We start from the raw sequence: 18,480 nt of genomic DNA, 5'->3' as shown, positions 1-18,480 counted from the left end.
ATACTACTACTGCCACTACTACTACTGATGCTACTACTACTGCCACTACTACTAGGGGTGCTGCTACTGCCACTACTAGGGCTACTGCCACTACTACTGCCACTACTACTACTGCTACTGGGCTGCGCTTCGTGTACTCACAATCAAATCATACACCTAGCTTCTGCGAGCACTGAAGGAGCGTCTTGGAGAAAATAACGACACTTGCTGGCAGAACAGTTGCAGCAAACCCATTATATCACGCAGCACCATGACGATACAATATATACCTGATTATTAATAATAGTATTACTGCTAGTAGAATATTATGCCAGTAAAATCATGCACTAGAATATTATACGACGGCAACTTAATTCAGTACGAGACTTCCATAAATATTCCATTGCGAGCCAGGGAGAGCAAGGGGTGTGTCCGGAATTCGTGCTGACCTGAAGAAGCGAGAGAGCGCCGCGCCGTTGCGTCTAGCACGACGAGAGAGAAACAACAGCAGTGGCAGCTAAAAACATAAGGAACAGAGGGGATTAACCCTGCGTCTAGCGCGTGACTCGCATTCTGATGGTCTTTGAATCGACCCCTGGGACTAGAACCGTTACTTAGATTTGAGTGACTCCATTTTGTGTAAGTCCTTGGCCTGAGTTGCGCGCGCAGTGCTAGTTTATTCGTCCACTCACCAAAGCTTCCAGCATAAAACATTCAGAAAGCAACAGTGTGTGTTCTGAAAACTAATAGAGCCCTTGTGATAAACTTAACCAATTGTCCTGTTCTCTGTTATTAATGGTCAGTTCGGCGAACCAGTTCTGTTGTGGTGGTGCAAACCGTGGAGTTGTTTGCTGAGATGAATGTTGATGAGTCCGGGTTCTTAAAAGGCATGATAATATCGGAGTTGTGGTCGAAACAGAACGGCGTCCTGAGGCTGTTCTCTGTGCCGAGGTCACTCCCTCCCACTTATATTAAAGACACTGATAAGTTTTTATAGCTTTCGGAATTACTTGATTTTCGGACTTTGTCCGTCGTCCGGTGAATGAAGGGACCCAAAAGAGTAGGTGTCTCCCTTTTCAACTGAGGACGGAAACAGATCCAGTTTCCGAAACGATGTGTTCTCCGGTGTTTTTTTTTTAGAGTACCGGACGGTGGAAAAAGTACAGAAACCCGTCAGCTCCGAGGATTACGCACCACCGTCGAAACCCACTGGAACCCACTTCTTGCAGATTGTTTCATTTCCGACCCCTGAGATGTTAGCGTTGGCCTCTTTGAGTTTGTGCGTTTCGTGAACTGCTTGAAGTTCAGTTCTGTGTGTCAGAAGTGCGAAGCCGTCGATAAGTAATGACAGCGACTTCAGGTCATGATTTAAATACATTTATTTCAACATTCAACGGCGCACTGGACTGTCCACGCTCTGTAGGTTTCAGCAACCTAACCCTGGATATTATTAACATATTCACTAAGCCACTCTTAACCAGAGAAACAGTGAAGAATAGTTTTCTTTCGTTTTTCTATTATTTTTATTGCTAGTGGGGTGGGACTAAGTCCCTTGTACTGCGGCCACTTCTGGCCTATTGTACCAGCCCCAGATGATAGGTGAGGGTGATTGTGGAGCAATTGGTGGAATGAAGATTGGCAGGGGAAACCGAAGTACTCTGAGAAAACCTGCCCCAGCGCCACTTTGACCGATACTCAAAAAAAAAATCCGTGGTCTGTAATCCACAAACAAACTATAACGACCGAGCGACCGCCGTTTGCCGGCGAAGTTAGTGCCAACTTTTGCGGATAGAGGATATCACGTGGTCAGCGCAACGGATCCCCCGCGGCCGTTAATCTCTGTTTTCTAGACCGGAGCAGCTATTTCCTTGAAATAGCTCCTCAATTATCCTCACGAGGTTGAGTGGACCCCGTTCCAAACCCACTATTCAGAAAATCTGGTAGCGTCGGGAATCGAACCCGGGTTGTTTTGCTGTAAGTAGAGTTGCTTCGGAAATCTGAATTGTGTATATAGGATTGGTCATGCATTCTATCTGTCTGTCTGTCTCTCTATCTATCTGTCTATCTGTCTGTCTGTTTATCTATCTGTCTCTCTGCCCGTTTATCTCTTAATTTCTCTGCCTATATAACATCTGTTTATCACTCTGGCACTTTCTAAGGGCTTGGAGGTACAGATCCACGCATTCGTAACCTCGACACTAGATGGAGGTGAGTGGTCAGGTTCACACCCCCGCCTCTTTACCCCAAAAGGAATGAAAGCCTCAGAGCTTGGTCGGGGGGGGGGGGGGCATGAACAAGAGAACAGTCTCATGTCCCTGCTAGGAATCTAACCTTGGTTACCTGGTCATCCACTTTGTGGTCACTGTACCGAGTGAGCTGCCCCAGCGCCTCAGTTGGACATCTGTCGCGAAAATGAGCAACTGGGGATTTAACATCAATGAGTAAATTTAAAGAATTTTACACATATTTCATTCGCCACGGACGGGCAGATATGTGGGGCTGTTAAGCCCCGTGTGTCACCCCCATAATAATGGTCCCTGTGACCAGACAGCTTCTGTGCCCTGTGAAATTACTCTGGTCACCATATGGAACCACAAATTTCCCCAGTTTAATAAAGGGTTCTGGTTTTGATGCCCACGCCACCCCGACCCCCACATGGACCGACTCTGATACGTCTGACAGGTTTTGGGAATCCTACAGAAAGCAATTAATCACATAAATCTTCACACTCCATCACACCTCCCCGCCCTCCCCTCTCCATACACATAGGCGTTTCCGGTTGGAGCAAGACAGAGCCATGGCGTGAATGCTGATGTTTCAACGTTGCGGCCATTAGCGCATCTCAGGCAAGACTTTCTTGTGATGGATTTAAATGTTCGGTAAATTCGAACGTAAAATTGCCTCTGTGCTTCATTAACCACCACGCCATGGAGATGTATGGGGGGAATGGGGCTGTAGCTCCACCGTTCTTGACCTCGGCACTAGATGGAGGTAATTGGTCAGCTTCACGCCCCTACTGCTTTAATCTTAGGGAAAGAGTCACTGGAATCCATTGGACATGAGGCTGACTGGGCCTCAGTGCTGGACTGGCCGCTGTGGAGAAGAGAAATACCCTTGCTCCTACCGGTAATCGAACATGGGCCCTCTAGTCCGTAGCCCATCGCTATAAAGACTGGGCTATCCTAGCCCTCTTTGGGGTTTAGTATCTTAAATATACTTCATTTTCTTCCTGTTTCAAGCATTTGAGGTCAGGTGTCAGATAAAATTCGCTTTTGAGAAATTACCGTTGAAATTTTAATGAAATTAGTGGTAGTTTCGTAGTGAAGTCAGTTTTGTTACCTACAGTAATCGTGAGTGAGCCGGGATAGCTCAGTTGGTATAGCGACTGGCTACGGGCTGGAAGGCCGAGAAGTCGGAGTTCGAGTCCCGGTAGGGTCAAGAATTTTCTCTTCTCTATATCGTCCAGACCGGCTCTGCGGTCCACCCAACCTCCTATACAATCGGTACCTGAGGCTCTTTCTCCGGGGGATAAAGCTGCCGGAGCGTGAAGCTAACCACTCACCTCCAGCTGGTGCCGAAGTCAAGAACATGTGGATCTATACATCCACTCCCCATACGCCTTCATGGCGTTGTGCTTAATTAGTTAAGCACAGGGACAACTCTAACATTTTACTTTTTTTTACGCAATAATGTAGACTAATCATTTCGAAAACAAAACTGACTTCTCAAAGGAAAATATTTACTGTCTGCACACGCAGTTTATATTAAGGGACAGATGCAGGCAAAGTCGAAATGGTGGCATTTTCCAGGACCCATAATGCAGTTTATGTGACGACTGGAATAAACAACCGGTGAAATGTGTTTCCATCCAACTCTGTTCATAAAATTGACGACATAATGGACATAAAGTGAGTACTAACCCTCCGTGGACAAACGCGATTGTGCGCTGTTCCCGCTGCAGTACCCAATGTTGCCCTTATCAGGAACACAGCAGAATGTACAGGGCCACTATGGTATCGGCACTATCTCAGGAACATTTCTCTGAGTAGTTTTATAAGATGCATTACATTAATCTTATCGCAAATATGAAAAGCTATTCTGAAGGCGACACGCGGTAGCTTAGTTGAGACACTATGCTACAAGCCGGGAGGTCGCGGGTTCGATTTCCGATGTCATTGAATTTTTTCACTCGACCTAATACTTCCAGCCGCACTATGACCCTGGGGTCGACTCAGCCTCTAACAAATAAGTACCAGGAAGTTTCATGTAGGGTGAAGGGCGGCCGGCGCTAAGGCTGACAACCTCACCGCCATCTATGAGCCGATTGTCTAGAAAATGTGGGAGCCTCGACGTCTCATAACCCTGTGGGCCTCCACGGCCTGTTACAGGGATAGCTTGGAGCGTAAGGCTGACAACCTCACCGCCATCTGTGAGCCGATTGTCTAGATAATGTGGGAGCTTCGACGTCTCACAACCCTATAGGCCTCCACGGCCTGTTACAGGGATAACTTGAAGGGTAAGGCCGACAGTCTCACCGCCATCTATGAACCGATTGTCTAGAAAATGTGGGAGCCTCGACGTCTCGCAAACTGGTTGGCCTCCGCCGCCTGTTACAAGGAGAGTTTACATTTATATTTTAATATTGTGATTTATGCTGTTCACTGGCGTGAAGCTTGTCACAAAAGCGTAACCTCAATGAGTTGAGAAGTTTCTGGAGAGACAGTTACATTTATGCTCTGTTGCTTTCACTAGAACTGGCTGCTGGGGCGAACAGTCTCATTTACTTTGATTTGATTGATCTGCCAGTTGTAGTGAAGAGCGCTGTAAGAAACCCATACGTACCTCAAACGGTAGAGCAGCCAAGAGGAAGTGCTTTTGCCTATGATGGAGACTGTAATGACAAAGAAAAACACGTACCTTCAACTGTTCTTCTGCCTTTGTTGCTTTCCTTACGATGCCGCCAGTAAACAGACTGTATAGCGTCGGATGTATGAACGAACAACTGGAAAGGATTTGGATAGGCTGTCAGCCTTACGCGCCAGGCTATCCCAGTAACAGGCCGTGGAGGCCCATAGGGTTGTGAGACGTCGAGGCTCCCACATTTTCCAGACAGTCGCCTCATAGATGACGGTAAGGCTGTCAGCCTTACGCGCCAGGCTGTCCCTGTAACAGGCCGTGGAGGCCCATAGGGTTGTGAGACGTGGAGGCTCCCACATTTTCTAGACAATCGGCTCACAGATGGCGGTGACGTTGTCATCCTTAAGCGCCTACCGCAACTTTACCCCCAGAAAGATTCCTGGTACTCATAATTGTTAGAGGCTGAGTCGACCCCAGGGCCATAGTGCGGCTAGAAGGATTAGGTCAACTGAAAAAATTCAGTGACCTCTCGGCGGGATTTGAACCCGAAACCTTCCGGCTTGTAGTATAGTGCCTCAACCAACTACGTTACCTCGTGCCCCGACTGTCCTTTGGGGTATATTTAATTAAATACTGTTTATGTATAGGATGAATTGGATATTTTTAATACATGGTTTTAATTCAGAGAAATAAAATTAATAGCTGATATCATTATCGCTGTGGATTACATATATTCTTATGATAATAGTATCTGTTCATGCATACAGTAATTTTTATGTAAATTATTGAGTTTAAAATTTATAAAAACATAAATTAATTCTAGACCTCAAAAAGCACATAAATATCCTTCAAGATCCCAAAGTTTCCACATCCCTTACTAAGTTTTCTCGACAATAGAAAGAGCAGTTATTTTCAGCTGAGGCGTTCGATATCTTTAACGTCGCCTCTCTTTCTTCTTCTGTCAGCAGAAAAACAGAAGCAGACGGAGCAGAATTAACGTGAGAGGCAAAGAGATAAAGTTGATTACAGAACGGTTTAGTAATTTTCGTGATAGATTCAGTGTCGGAAATAATGGGGGGTATTGTAGCCCCCTGTGTAGTAATTAAAACCTATTACCTCTTAACAGAATTGTTCGAGGGTGTTCATTTCTAATTGCCCCATCCCCGAAGCCATGTCTGGTACGTCTTGTCTTGGCGGACACTCGATCATTGAGAAGAGATCAAGCCCATCCTCTTATAAAGGGTCACCCTTCGATTTTACTAACCCTTTCAAAAGTACTGCTAAATTGCTGCTGGTCCTCGCCAGCACAGCGACTCTTACTTCCGAGTCCCACGGGATCCACGACAATATTTATGAAGGGTGCTATAGTTTAGTATATAACGCCATGTAGTCCGTTGAAAGTCAACTGACGTTTCGGAGGAATATATCGCCTCCATCTTAAGGTTCGAAAAGAAACCAGCATGAAAGCAAGTGACAAGCAGAGCGGAAATACATGCAGAATGTAGTGACTAATATGAAAAAGAAAGCACTTAAAATCTCAAGAAAGAAACGACAGGAAAACAAAGAAAAGGATTTGATGGAGGGCAATAAGTGGCCAGTAGCAGGCGCTATGTGTGAATGTTTGGGTTTGTTGCTGTCTCTATGAATTGAATCGTTAGTTAATTAGGTTCACACATAACTTATGTTGTATTTATATTATGTGCAGTATGTACAGGTTTACTCTTACCTAAATTCCTGCCGTTTGATGAGACCGGAATGTTCATTACCGTGTTCACAAGAGCCGGCCACTTGTCCCACTCCTTGGTCTGAAGTGGGCCTTCAGTTGCCGATCCTTGCAATAGGTATAGCTTCCGTCATTGTTAAGGGGATGTGTAGCTTCCTTTCTGTATGCAGCAAGGGGAGACAGCTATTCAGTCAGCTATGCAAGTGAAGTTCCACTAATTTTATTAACAAAGTTTTGGAAAGTACAAATGTTTCACTCGAAACGAAACTTGTACTTTCTTTTATTATCGTTAACTTTCACAAAGAAAACGCTACAGAAGACTTTGGTCCCATGTCTCGTACAACAATTGCTTTCATGGAATTTATTCTACCCATTGTTGTTGATAGCTTCTGTTATGGAGAGATGATGTAACATAGAGGCCGTGTCTTTAGATCTGGCCTCAAGCTTCCGCACGAGAACAATTATGGCGAGAAGTAGCTGGGGAGTGGTTGCAACTACATTGTCTGAGACCCCAATATAACCCAGACATACCTCATTTCTTACCCCAGTTGAGGCTTAAAATAAACGGTAAATTTGTCCCTGTGCTTAATTAATTCTTGCGCCATGAAGACGTGTGGGGGAGTTGAGGTATAGGTCCACCATTCTTAACCTCAACTCTAGATTGATGTGAATGATGAGGTACACGCTCCGGCCGCTTTACACGTAGAGATAGCGTTCTCGGTGCCCATTATATAGGAGGCTGGGTGGGCCGTAGAGCCTGTCTAACGGCCGTGGAGAAGAGAAAAATATCTGGCTGGTCAGATTTTCTACTGAAGAAAGGGCCCCAGCGGCCTCGCTCCCCTAACAGGAATCAAACCCCTGTTCGTCTGTTGCCCAGAAGGAGTCAAGTCGCCAGTGCATCTGCATGTATGTACGTATTGTGTTCTTTGGATGTAGTTCAATAAATTGACGACCTCTTATTAAAAGTTTCGCTTGCTAATTTTGCTTCCTATGCAAAATCTTATTATATAAGTTCAGTTCTATCCCTTTACAGCTGTCCCGCCTAACCCCCATTTCCTGTGACTCACACAAAAGTCCATATTAGTTAGTTATTTGATTCCTTAGCACGAGTTTCATTTTTCCTCGCTCCACCCCATTCGTTGGATCTTCTCTGCCACCGTTCTTCACTGAACAACATACGCCCCCTCCCGTAGCAACACCCTTGTTCCTCCCCCTTTTTTTCCAATAAGCTAGGGGGTTATACGAATGGGGTTGGAGCAGTCCACCGTACACAATTTTGGTTCTGTTGAACTTGGAGGGCTTCTGCGATGAGGTGAATCCATACAAGTGACGGGCGAGCCTACAAAATGACTATGCTATTATTCAAATTAGGTGGCGAATGCTCGTGCCTCGCACAGTAACAAGGATTGTCACACGGTAGAGGTAAAGCGCTATGCCATGAAAACATATGGGGGGTGGGGTGGAGGTATAGTTCCACCATTCTTGACCTCGGCACTAGATTGAGATGAATGTTCAGCTTCACGCTCCGGGCGCTTTATCTCGAGGGAAATCGCCCCCCAGTACCCATTGGATACGAGGCTGGGTGGGCGTCAGAGCCGGTATGGACACAGTGGAAAAACGAAAGATCTTTTGCAGGGAATTTGACCCGGGACATCCAGCTCGTATTGTTTTGCTACGCGGACTGAGAAGTGCCACTTGACGATAGTTCGTTACTAGTCCTATCCCGCTCTGTATACTTCAAAATTAAATTATTTTATAAAAATAAAATTCTTCAGCCTTTCTGTTCTTTGCAGTGAAGTTAATGAATTGCGGGTATTGGAGTGACAGTTCTTGTACAAACAAGCCCCATATTTCTCTTTATACGTAACTCAGTGGCTTTAGTCCGCAAGCGAACTATACCGGCCGAGCAACCGCCGCTTGTCGGCGAAGTTAGTGCCAACTTTAGCGGATAGAGGGTGTCGCGTGGTCAGCACAACGGCCCGTTAATCTCGGTTCTCTAGACCGGAGCCGCTATTTCCTTGAAACGGCTCCTCAGTTATCCTCACGAGCGTGAGTTGACCCCGTTCCAGACCCACTACTTCTCAGAAAATCTGGTAGCGCCGGGAATCGAAACCGGACCTCTGGATTTGTAGCCAGGAATTCTGACCACTAGACCACAGAGGCAGTCTTTAACGATAAATAACAGTCTTTTTAAAGATGAAGGTCTCGCAACATCGCAGTGTTATATCTCTGTCTCTCACCCTCCCTCCTATTTGAATCCCAGCGTAGGAAGTTGCCGCTGCCAATAATTGGAAGGGACGTGTTGAATGTTTGCTGGAATAAGTTCGGAATGGATGCAAATACGAATTTAAAAGCCGGCAGTGGCTTGTTCCAAAATGATAACCCAACATTTCCCTGGAATGACGCAAAGTAACCATGCAACGCAGTGTTTGTATACAGCGCTTGGCCTCAACCGCAGAAACAACGAAGTTAGGAATTTCTGGAATATAACAACGTGTGTTCCGGTGAAATTCAACCTTCGTTTCCGAACAGCATGTCACCTCCATCTTGATGGTTGAAGAGTAAGGAAGCAAGAAACCAGCATGAAGAAAAAACTCTCAACCCTGAAGAAGAAGTCAATATGTTCCTCCGAAACATATTGACTTTCAACGGATTATATGGCCTTATATCCTAGATGACTGAGCTTTTCATAACCACCGCTGTAAAAAAGTTAAAAATATGGTTATCCCTGTTAGAGGCCGCAGAGGCCCGTAGGGTTGTGAGACATCCAGGAACCGCCGCTTGTCAGCGAAGTTAGTGCCAACTTTGGCGGATAGAGAGTGTCACGTGGTCGGCGCAACGGATCCCCACGGCCGTTAATCTCGGTTTTCTAGACCGGAGCCGCTATTTCCTTAAAATAGCTCCTCAGTTATCCTCACGAGGCTGAGTGGACACCTTTCCAGACCCACTACTTCTCAGAAAATCTGGTAGCGTCGGGATTCGAACCCGGACCTCTGGATCTGTAGCTAAGAACTCTGACCACTAGACCACAGAGGCGGTCCTGAGACTGATACCACAGAGTTAATATGCAACATTCAATTGCTGCATCCCCAATCACAACTTTCTGCTGTCAAATCTTGCTTAAGTAGTTTTCACGGGAAGGAAATAAAATATCGAATTCATACAATTTCTGGGGTTCCAGGGTCTCTCTCTCCTGGAGGGTAAAGTGGTCGGATCGTGAAGCCGACTGCTCACTGTGATCTAGTGTCTAAGTCAATAATGGTTGAGCTATAACTCCACTCCCCCATACATCTTGATGGAATGGTGCTTAATTAATTAAACACGGGGACAAATTTACCTCTACCTTAAACACTGTGATTCATCTGTGGCATTCACACACAAAAATAAGGTGCAAAATCTGACGAAGCGTGTTTATTCTGCTGTATCGAAACAAAATGGCCGCAGAGGCTTGCTTAAAGTATGAAGCTGTGTTTACTGAGCGGAAACTTCAGGGCTCAAGGAAGCCTTTGAAGGGAAACAAGCACACAGGTTCCCAATAAAATTTTGAGCAAAGCGTGGGTGTGGTTGTTTCTTGCTAACTAGACTCTGTCTGAAACATCTTTGAGTTACGTCATATCTTGAGCAGCCAACCTTACGAAAACAAAAATCCCTGTGTGTTCAGCGAGATCCCCAAATATAGGACTTGTGGGAAATAATATTGCAAAGTGGAGTTAAACAGATTATAGAAGTATTACTTTTGAAACAGATTAATAAAATAAGTCATTATAAAAGTGACATACGAGTATTCATACCATTTCGTTTGTATGTATACCCAGAACTGGAATTCCTTCAGTCTCTGTCTGGTGAGGGAAATATTAACCTATCGTATCTTTTAATTTCCCACCAGCGAATGAATACCAGAAGTATTTTCAAAATATAAGGTAAAGGCGATATGTGGGATCCGAGATAGCTCAGTCGGTTAAGCTACGAGTTGGATGACCGGGGTTCGATTTCCGGCAGGGGTAAAATTATTTTCTGAACACAACGTCCAAACCAACCCTGAGGTCCACTGAACCCTTTGTTCAATGGGTACCGGGACCTCTACACCCGGCATTTCAGCGGCCGGGGCGTGAAGACGGCAAGAATTGTGGAGCTATACCTCCACTCCCCCCACATTTAGAAAATGCTATTTATAATGATAATTTTAACGGTATAGATCATTATCCGGTGATGACACATCATCAGAAATATGTTAGACAGAGTTTAGAAGACAAGTGTGCATCCTCGACCCGACAATTTTCATTCACCCCACGATGTTCTCAGTATGACGCCCCCCAAATTTGAAAAGTACACGGCGCAGTGTGCTCTTGTCTCTCTTCCGATTGGAAATTCAGATTTTGCCAAAATTGAAACATACGATATGAGATCTTCCGTGTATTGAAATCAAATCACATTTCCATTTTACTCGCTTCCCCCTTCTTCTCTCTACCTTTAATTTCAACCCCTCATATTTTATTAAGGCTTTGACTATACCCTGTTGCGCTTATACAAAATTTTGCAGTAGGGTTGTGAGGTGGAGGCAAGGGATGAGAAGATGTGGTATATACTGAGACACGAAGGGGGAACCGGTTCAGGAAACGCAACCCTCATCCCTCGTCTCTTCATATTCTACTACCCCTTCTCCCAACTCTTCTATATAACTGCTTTCATGTCTCCTTTCCCTCGCTCCTACTCGCATTCAACCCCCTGTCACCAACCCCTAACTAAACATGCTCCCGTTATAGGGCGCATGATGCACGCAGAGGGGTGATCTTTCTCATGGACCAGCCATCCCCTGCCAGTTTGCTCGAGATTTCTGTCCAGGTCGGATGTTGGCTGGTACGATTACAGTGCTGTAGTGAGTCGGTGTGTGTGTGTGTGTGTAAGCCACGCTTCAGTGAACAGCAGCGCGCAGACTTGTTTAAATATTTAAATGTTCAGTGTTGGCAGGTTCAGCGAACCATATTACCGAGCAGTACGAGGCACTTTTATGTAGGAAAGTTCCACTTAGAATCCCATCTTCTTGGCAGACATGTTTGTTACGCCTATTTATGATGGCTACATTACTTTGTATCTGTGAACAAGATGGCAGTCGTGAACAGCGTGTAGAATGTCACACTTATTTTCTGATTATACTCAAGTTCAATTACATTGATAATGTAGGCCATTTTCATTATTTTTATTTGTTTATGGTTTACTTAGCGACGCCTTCAGTGGTCCAGCCTATAGCGTCCGTAACAGACGAATTAATCGGTGTTTGTTGAATGATGGTTTGCTTTCAATTTGTTATTTTTCGGAAATTGTTTCCCCCCCTTTAATAATTTAATCATACTTGTAGCAATTGAAATGTGTTTCAATAATATATCAGTCAATTGAATGTGAATTCCAGCTTTGGTAAAACTTATTTAGAATTCAATACAATTGAGGTAATGGTTATTCAGGTGTATTTTTGTTCCCTGAATGATGCAGCAAGCTTCACCGCATGTTTCTCTAATTGACCCTGAATTATTAAATATGTTTGTCGGATTACTACGAATTCAGTTATTGAATTGAGAGACCGTCCGGCGGGAATAACATTCATAATAAACAATGTTTTCTATGAAATATACAAAATTCGTAGATGAATTATGAATTTGTAAGAATCGGACAGGATATGAGCAATGTTGGGTGATGATGATCTTATTTTATTGATTACGGTTTATTTAATGACGCTGTCAGCAGAAAAGGCACTGCTATCCCTCTAGCAGACCACGGAAGTCCATAGGTTTGATCTCAGTCTACACAGAGTCAGATAAAACTAGAAAATGCAGGGGTGGCCAAGTGATCACACAGAATCTCATTTAAATAATTATTAATATTACTTTATATTTCGTCATGTAAGCTAGAAAAGGTTCCTTGTTAGCGTTATTTTCGTTCACTTACTAGGTAAGTTGGCAAAACCTCAACTCCTGGATCTACCTTATAGTTCTGTAGGTTGTGTAATGATATTTGCGGAAACCAGAAGCAGCCAGACTCATTACGGTCGATTTATTTTTGTTTTAAGTTCCTAAACAGCAATGTCAGCATGAAAGGAACATGGGTTCACAAAATTACTGGGTTTTTGGATTTTTCAATCATCCGGTATTCCAAAAAAACAGAACACACGACGTTTCGCAAACTGGATTTGTTTCCGTCCTTGGGCGAGAGGGGAAATTTCCTACTCAGTTGGGCCCTTTAGGAAGAGCTCATCTCAATCACTGGAGAACCCTTACCAAATTTACACAGCTATTTATTCACCCGACATCAGACTAATTCGGCGAGAGATAAGAAGAAAGTATAGAATAAAAAATGTGATAGAGCACGCACATGGGTGGAACTAGGATAGAAAAGGAGGTAGAAATTTGGGCTACAAACCTAGCCAACAAAACCAAGTGCGTGGGCACCAATGCAAATAAATGAAGGGTTGGGGGGATTCTGAGGACATGTAGTATCTGCCACTAGCGCCATCTGTGGAGCAAACCATGAACACTCGAGATTGAATCTACAGAAGGATTGATCTTTTTATTTTAACTACGTTATTCATCATAAGTGACCGGTCACGGTAGCCGAGCGGTCTAAGGCATGTACTGTCTTCGCTCGCTTGGAAACCGGGATCGTGGGTTCGAATCCCACTCAGGGCATGGATGTTTAGTTTATGTGTGTGCGTTTTTCTGTGTTTGTATATAGGTAGAGGCCTTGCGACGAGCTGATCACCCGCCCAAGGAGTCCTACCGAATGTGTAAGATCTAGAAAAACCGAAGTGAACGGAGAAGTTCATGGAGGTAGGCCTAGATCCACTGGGGCTGTACTGCCAAGCAACAAGAAAATTCATCATAAGTGAGGGGTTGTCATAATGTTAGTGGTACTGAAACTTACAAGTCTTAAATAACAATAAAACTCAATATAGATTTTATGTTTAGAGAATTACTAGGAAACTGTCCGTTAAAACTAACGTTAAGCTGAAAATATTATGGGATTCTATTTACTGGCTGTTTCCCAAGAGCTTAATTCCTACAAATATTATATTTCTGGTTATTATCCATCGTTCTGTTTATCAGAACACAACGTTTAGGAGACTGGGTTCTATATCTCCTTGTTAGCTGAAGAGGAGACAGATGAAGTCTCCGAAACGTCGTGTTCTGATAAACAGGACTGCGTTTTAGATAAAAATCAGGACGTTGAATAATGTTCAGAAACATAATATTTCTACTAATGTACCATTGTCACAGATTTTAGATCTAAAATTCATTCATTATTAGGACAAATAATAGGGCCGAGCCATAGCTCAAGCGGTTAGTCGCTGGCCCTGGTTCGATCCCGGGTCTGGTCAAGTGGGATTTGTGGTGGACAAAGTGGCGCTGGAGCAGGTTTTCTCCGAGTACTTCGGTTACCCCTGCCAATTTTCATTCCACCAATTGCTCCACAATCACCCTCACCTATCATCTGTGGCTGGTACAACAGGCCAGAAGTGACCGCAGTACAAGGGACTTAGTCCCACCCCACTAGCAATAAAAAAATAAAAAATAAACAAAATTATAACATAGAATAGGAATATTTTAAGAAGTAATATTTGGAAGTTTATTACATTAAATCATATTGTGATTCGTATATATTTAGACTGTACCATCCTTGCTCTTTGAAAACGTGCGCTCCACACGAAAGAGAACGTTTCTAATTTATTCTACACATTGCACTTCTAAAGCAACTTTCTGCTCAGGCATGTCTTGTACAGTCCGTGGAGATGCGCAGTAAACTAACCGTATGAGCATTTGGCCATCCTCATAGTTACATAGTTGTTTCAAGTATCCCCTGGGCTTCAGCTGTGAACTGCTCCATACGGGCAGTTCCTAAGTGCAAGTTCCGAAAAGAAAAGGAACATTCCAAATTCTTATAAACTAAGTAATATTCCATGATAAATACTGCTTACACTTCACATAGGGAGCCACTAGGAGGACAATATTAAAATGAATCTTAGAGAAGTAGGATGAGGTGGTATGGACTAGATTCATCTGGCTCAGGATAGTGACCATTGGAAGGCTGTTATGAACACAACGATGTACTTTCGGGTTCTGTAAATTGTTAGGGAAGTTCTTGAGTAGATGAGCGACTGGCGGCTTCCATGTAATTAGTTACACTAGACATATCCACATAAAATTGTTATTAATACTCACAGAATAGACATGATACACTGAAACAAAAGACTGTTCGCTCATTCGTGACTCTTTGCGTGCAACGTTGGAAAATTCTACGCTAAAATAACCCCGAAATTATATCATTTCAGAGGTCTCACTCGACGTTACAGAACTGTATGTGCGTTTAGACGGGTTTTGAAGATGAAGGAACGTAAAGCATGTGTTAACTGTAAGGCACGTGGACAGGGTGTAACTGAGAAGAATCGTGTGCTGTTAGCGGAAGCCAGTGAAGTGAAATGAGATGGACACGAATCTTGTCAGCCAGAGAAGTGGACCGACGCAGAACTCCTAATGATGATGCAGAACGCGTCGCCTGGATACGAGGGGATTCCCCCTCCGCTCCCCCAGAGGAAGAGGTGGGTGTACTGCCAGAACTTGTGTGCTCACTTTACCCAAAGAGAAGAAACTACGAAGGGAACTTCCCTCCACCCTCCTACCTCCGGAAGTTACAACCTTCCCTACGTAAAATCCAAATTCTGTCCTAGCTTTTCTCATCTGTATAAAAAAATATTTCGCTACCTGTGGCCTACACTGTCGCCGGAGCTCATCATGCGGCTGTAGCTCCACGCGGCTTGTCATACATGCATAAACACATACCGTGGGTGACTACAATGTCTATATTCTGAATGATTATGGAGTACGCATAAAAATAATTTAGTGTTGAAGATCTCTTCCTGCATCTGATATCGTGGAGTGTGGTAGATAATTTCCTATCTTCTTTTTCTTTATTTTCTCTCTAATCTGCCCTTAAAATCAATTCCCGTATCTTTTCTTCCATTCATTCTGGCTTTCGAAAAGAGACCTATAAAGAGTTTGTACTCTTTAGACATATCTCTTCTTACCGACCGAGCGACCGCCGCTTGTCGGAGTAGTAACTACGAAATTTTGCTGATAGAGGGTGTCACGTAGTCAGCGCAGCGGATCCCCACGGCCGTTAATCTCGGTTTTTTTATACCGGAGCCGCTGTTTCCTTGAAATAGCTCCTGAACTATGCTCACGAGGCTGAATGGACACCGTTCCAGACCAACTACTAAATAATTCTGGTACCGCCCGGAATCGAAGCCGGGACCTCTGTATCTGTAGGCAGGAACTTTGATCACATATTTCGCTTGAGGACTACAGGTCACGAAGATTTGTTGATCTCTTCTTAGTTCAGTTTGGTACCTCACGTCCCCGGTCCTTTGTAGTATATTTGTGATATCTTTCCCATTTTAAATTTACTCACCTCTCCTGAAGATGGAGGCTGAAGTTTCTTGCGAAATTTTGCCGACTATCTACCAAACTACACGGCATCACACCTCAATATACGATAATCTTCATATCCATTATTGTGTAAGTCTCATGTCCCCTACAGTGATTTGGTTTAGAACTGTTCATCTAAGTTACCCACTGTCTGGTACATCATCCGGCACGCGGCTCTTTCAGTAGCCCTAAACAGTGAGAGGTACATTGCACGCATTGAGCTGCCATTCTGCTTGGTGTGCGTTAAACTGTCACATTCCAACACTGTATTTTAATATGTATTGATATGCAATTGAAAATTACTGTAGAAAATGCTATACTGTTTGTACTCGTACTATTGGAGATTACTGTAGACGGTAGGGTACTCTTGTACTATTGGAGATTACTGTAGACGGTAGGGTACTCTTGTACTATTGCAGATTACTGTAGACGGTGGGCTACTCTTGCTCTATTGGAGATTACTGTAGACGGTAGGGTACTCTTGTACTATTGCAGATTACTGTAGACGGTAGGCTACTCTTGCTCTATTGGAGATTACTGTATACAGTGTGGTACTGGTGTACTATTGGAGATTACTGCAGACAGCGGCGTGCCGTTGTATTTTTGGAGATTTCTGTAGACAGTGGGGTACTCCTGTACTATTGGAGATTACTGTAGACGGTAGGGTACTCTTGTACTATTGGAGATTACCGTAGACAGTGGGGTACTCCTGTACTATTGGATATTACTGTAGACGGTAGGGTACTCTTGTACTATTGGAGATTACTGTAGACAGTGGGATACTCCTGTACTATTGGAGATTACTGTAGACAGTGGGGTACTGTTGAACTATTGGAGATTACTGCAGACAGCGGCGTGGCGTTGTGTTTTTGGAGATTTCTGTAGAAAGTACGGTACTGTTGTACTATTGAAGATTACCGTGGAGTGTTGGGTACTGTACTTTCAGAGGTTGCTCTAGACACTGTGTACTGTTATGTTTCAGTACTGTGGTCTTAATGTGTACTGTGTACTGTATTGTTATAATGTACTGTAGTTTATTTCTTCATCAGCCTCCTATCCAATGGGTACCTTTGTTTCTTTGGTGATAAAGCCCCAAGGGCGTGAAGCTGACCATTGATCTCCATTTAGTGGCGAGGTCAAAGCTGGTGGAGCTAATTTATTTATTTATTTATTTATTTATTTATGGTTTGTTTAACGACGCTGTAGCACTCCCGACAATATGACGTCGGATGGAGGGATGATGACTAAGGGCGGCCGCACACCAAGTGCGTCAAGACAAGCATCAAGACATGAGACAAAAGACGCAGTATTGCTTCATTCGTGATTCGTCAGCATGAAGCTGATGTCAGCATCATGACTCAGACCGATGTGCGGCGGTTTTCATAATCTCATTCGTTTCAACTGTGCTCCTTTCTTTGCGTCATGTCGCAGACATCGTGTTTTGACTGTTACATGTCTTGACGCATGCCGGTGTGCGGCTTACCTAACGAACTGGATATGATATGAAGGGGTGGGACCCAGTTTGAGGTAGTGTCCCGACATTTTCTTCGAGTGACTGAGGAAAAGCACGAATATCTGAGCCGGAATAACATTTCTTCGGGCCTATATTTTAAACCAAGGACCTCGACAGTTAATAAAGTGCACTGTTTCATTACTGGATATTACTGCAGACAGTTATGTGCTGGCTGAAGAGGGCTGTGCCCAGTCTCCGCTGCAGGTGGTGGCCGTCAGTAGCTCAGCCGATTCGTGTCAGACAAATGAACCCAATCAGCGGGTTCAAACCGCGTGCGCTAACGAGAGAACACGATTTATCTGAACCCTTGCTGAGAAAATATCGTCCCCGTACATCAATACGCATTTCTCCCTGTAGGAGGCAGCACCATTTGTCCAGTAACATGCGTCATCACTCGGGGTTCTAGACCTTGTAGACGAGGTTTCAAATCTCAAGTTTTTGTTTCGTAAGCAGTTTGACGGAATTTTATATAATTTCTTAAATGTTGGGACCGCCTCTGTAGTCTAATGGTCAGAGTTCCTGGCTACATATCCAGAGATCCGGGTTCGATCCATGACGCTACCAGATTTTCTGAGAAGTAGTGGGTCTGGAACAGGGTCCACTCAGCCTCGTGAGGATAATTGAGGAGATATAGCAAGGAAATAGCGGCTCCGGTCTAGAAAACCGAAATTAACGGCCGTGGGGATCCGTTGCGCTGACCACGCTACAACCTCTATCCGCTAAAGTTTGGTACTAACTTCGCCGAAAAGCGGCAGTCCCTCGGTCGGTATAGTTCGCCTGCGGACTAAAGCCACGGAGTTACTTATTAAATATTAGCTTTAGTGATAACTCTGTCAAGTCAATAATGAATTAACCAGTAGGAGGTAGAGTCCTGGTGTTATCGGTGTCCCTGCCGAGATTCGAATCGGACACCTCCAGACTACATGTACAAGGCATGG

General features: G+C 44.1%; 1 protein-coding gene across 2 annotated transcripts in view; it reads left to right on the top strand.

Moving 5' to 3' along the window:
• The window catches only part of LOC111861709 (teneurin-a), a 461,404-nt gene that overhangs the window by 354,318 nt on the left and 88,606 nt on the right, over positions 1-18,480 (top strand). The gene's annotated exons all lie outside the window — the stretch shown is intronic.

The sequence above is a fragment of the Cryptotermes secundus genome, unplaced genomic scaffold (genome assembly GCF_002891405.2).
Source record: "Cryptotermes secundus unplaced genomic scaffold, Csec_1.0 scaffold136, whole genome shotgun sequence".
Taxonomy (NCBI): domain Eukaryota; kingdom Metazoa; phylum Arthropoda; class Insecta; order Blattodea; family Kalotermitidae; genus Cryptotermes; species Cryptotermes secundus.
This window is presented reverse-complemented; position numbering and strand designations above follow the sequence as displayed.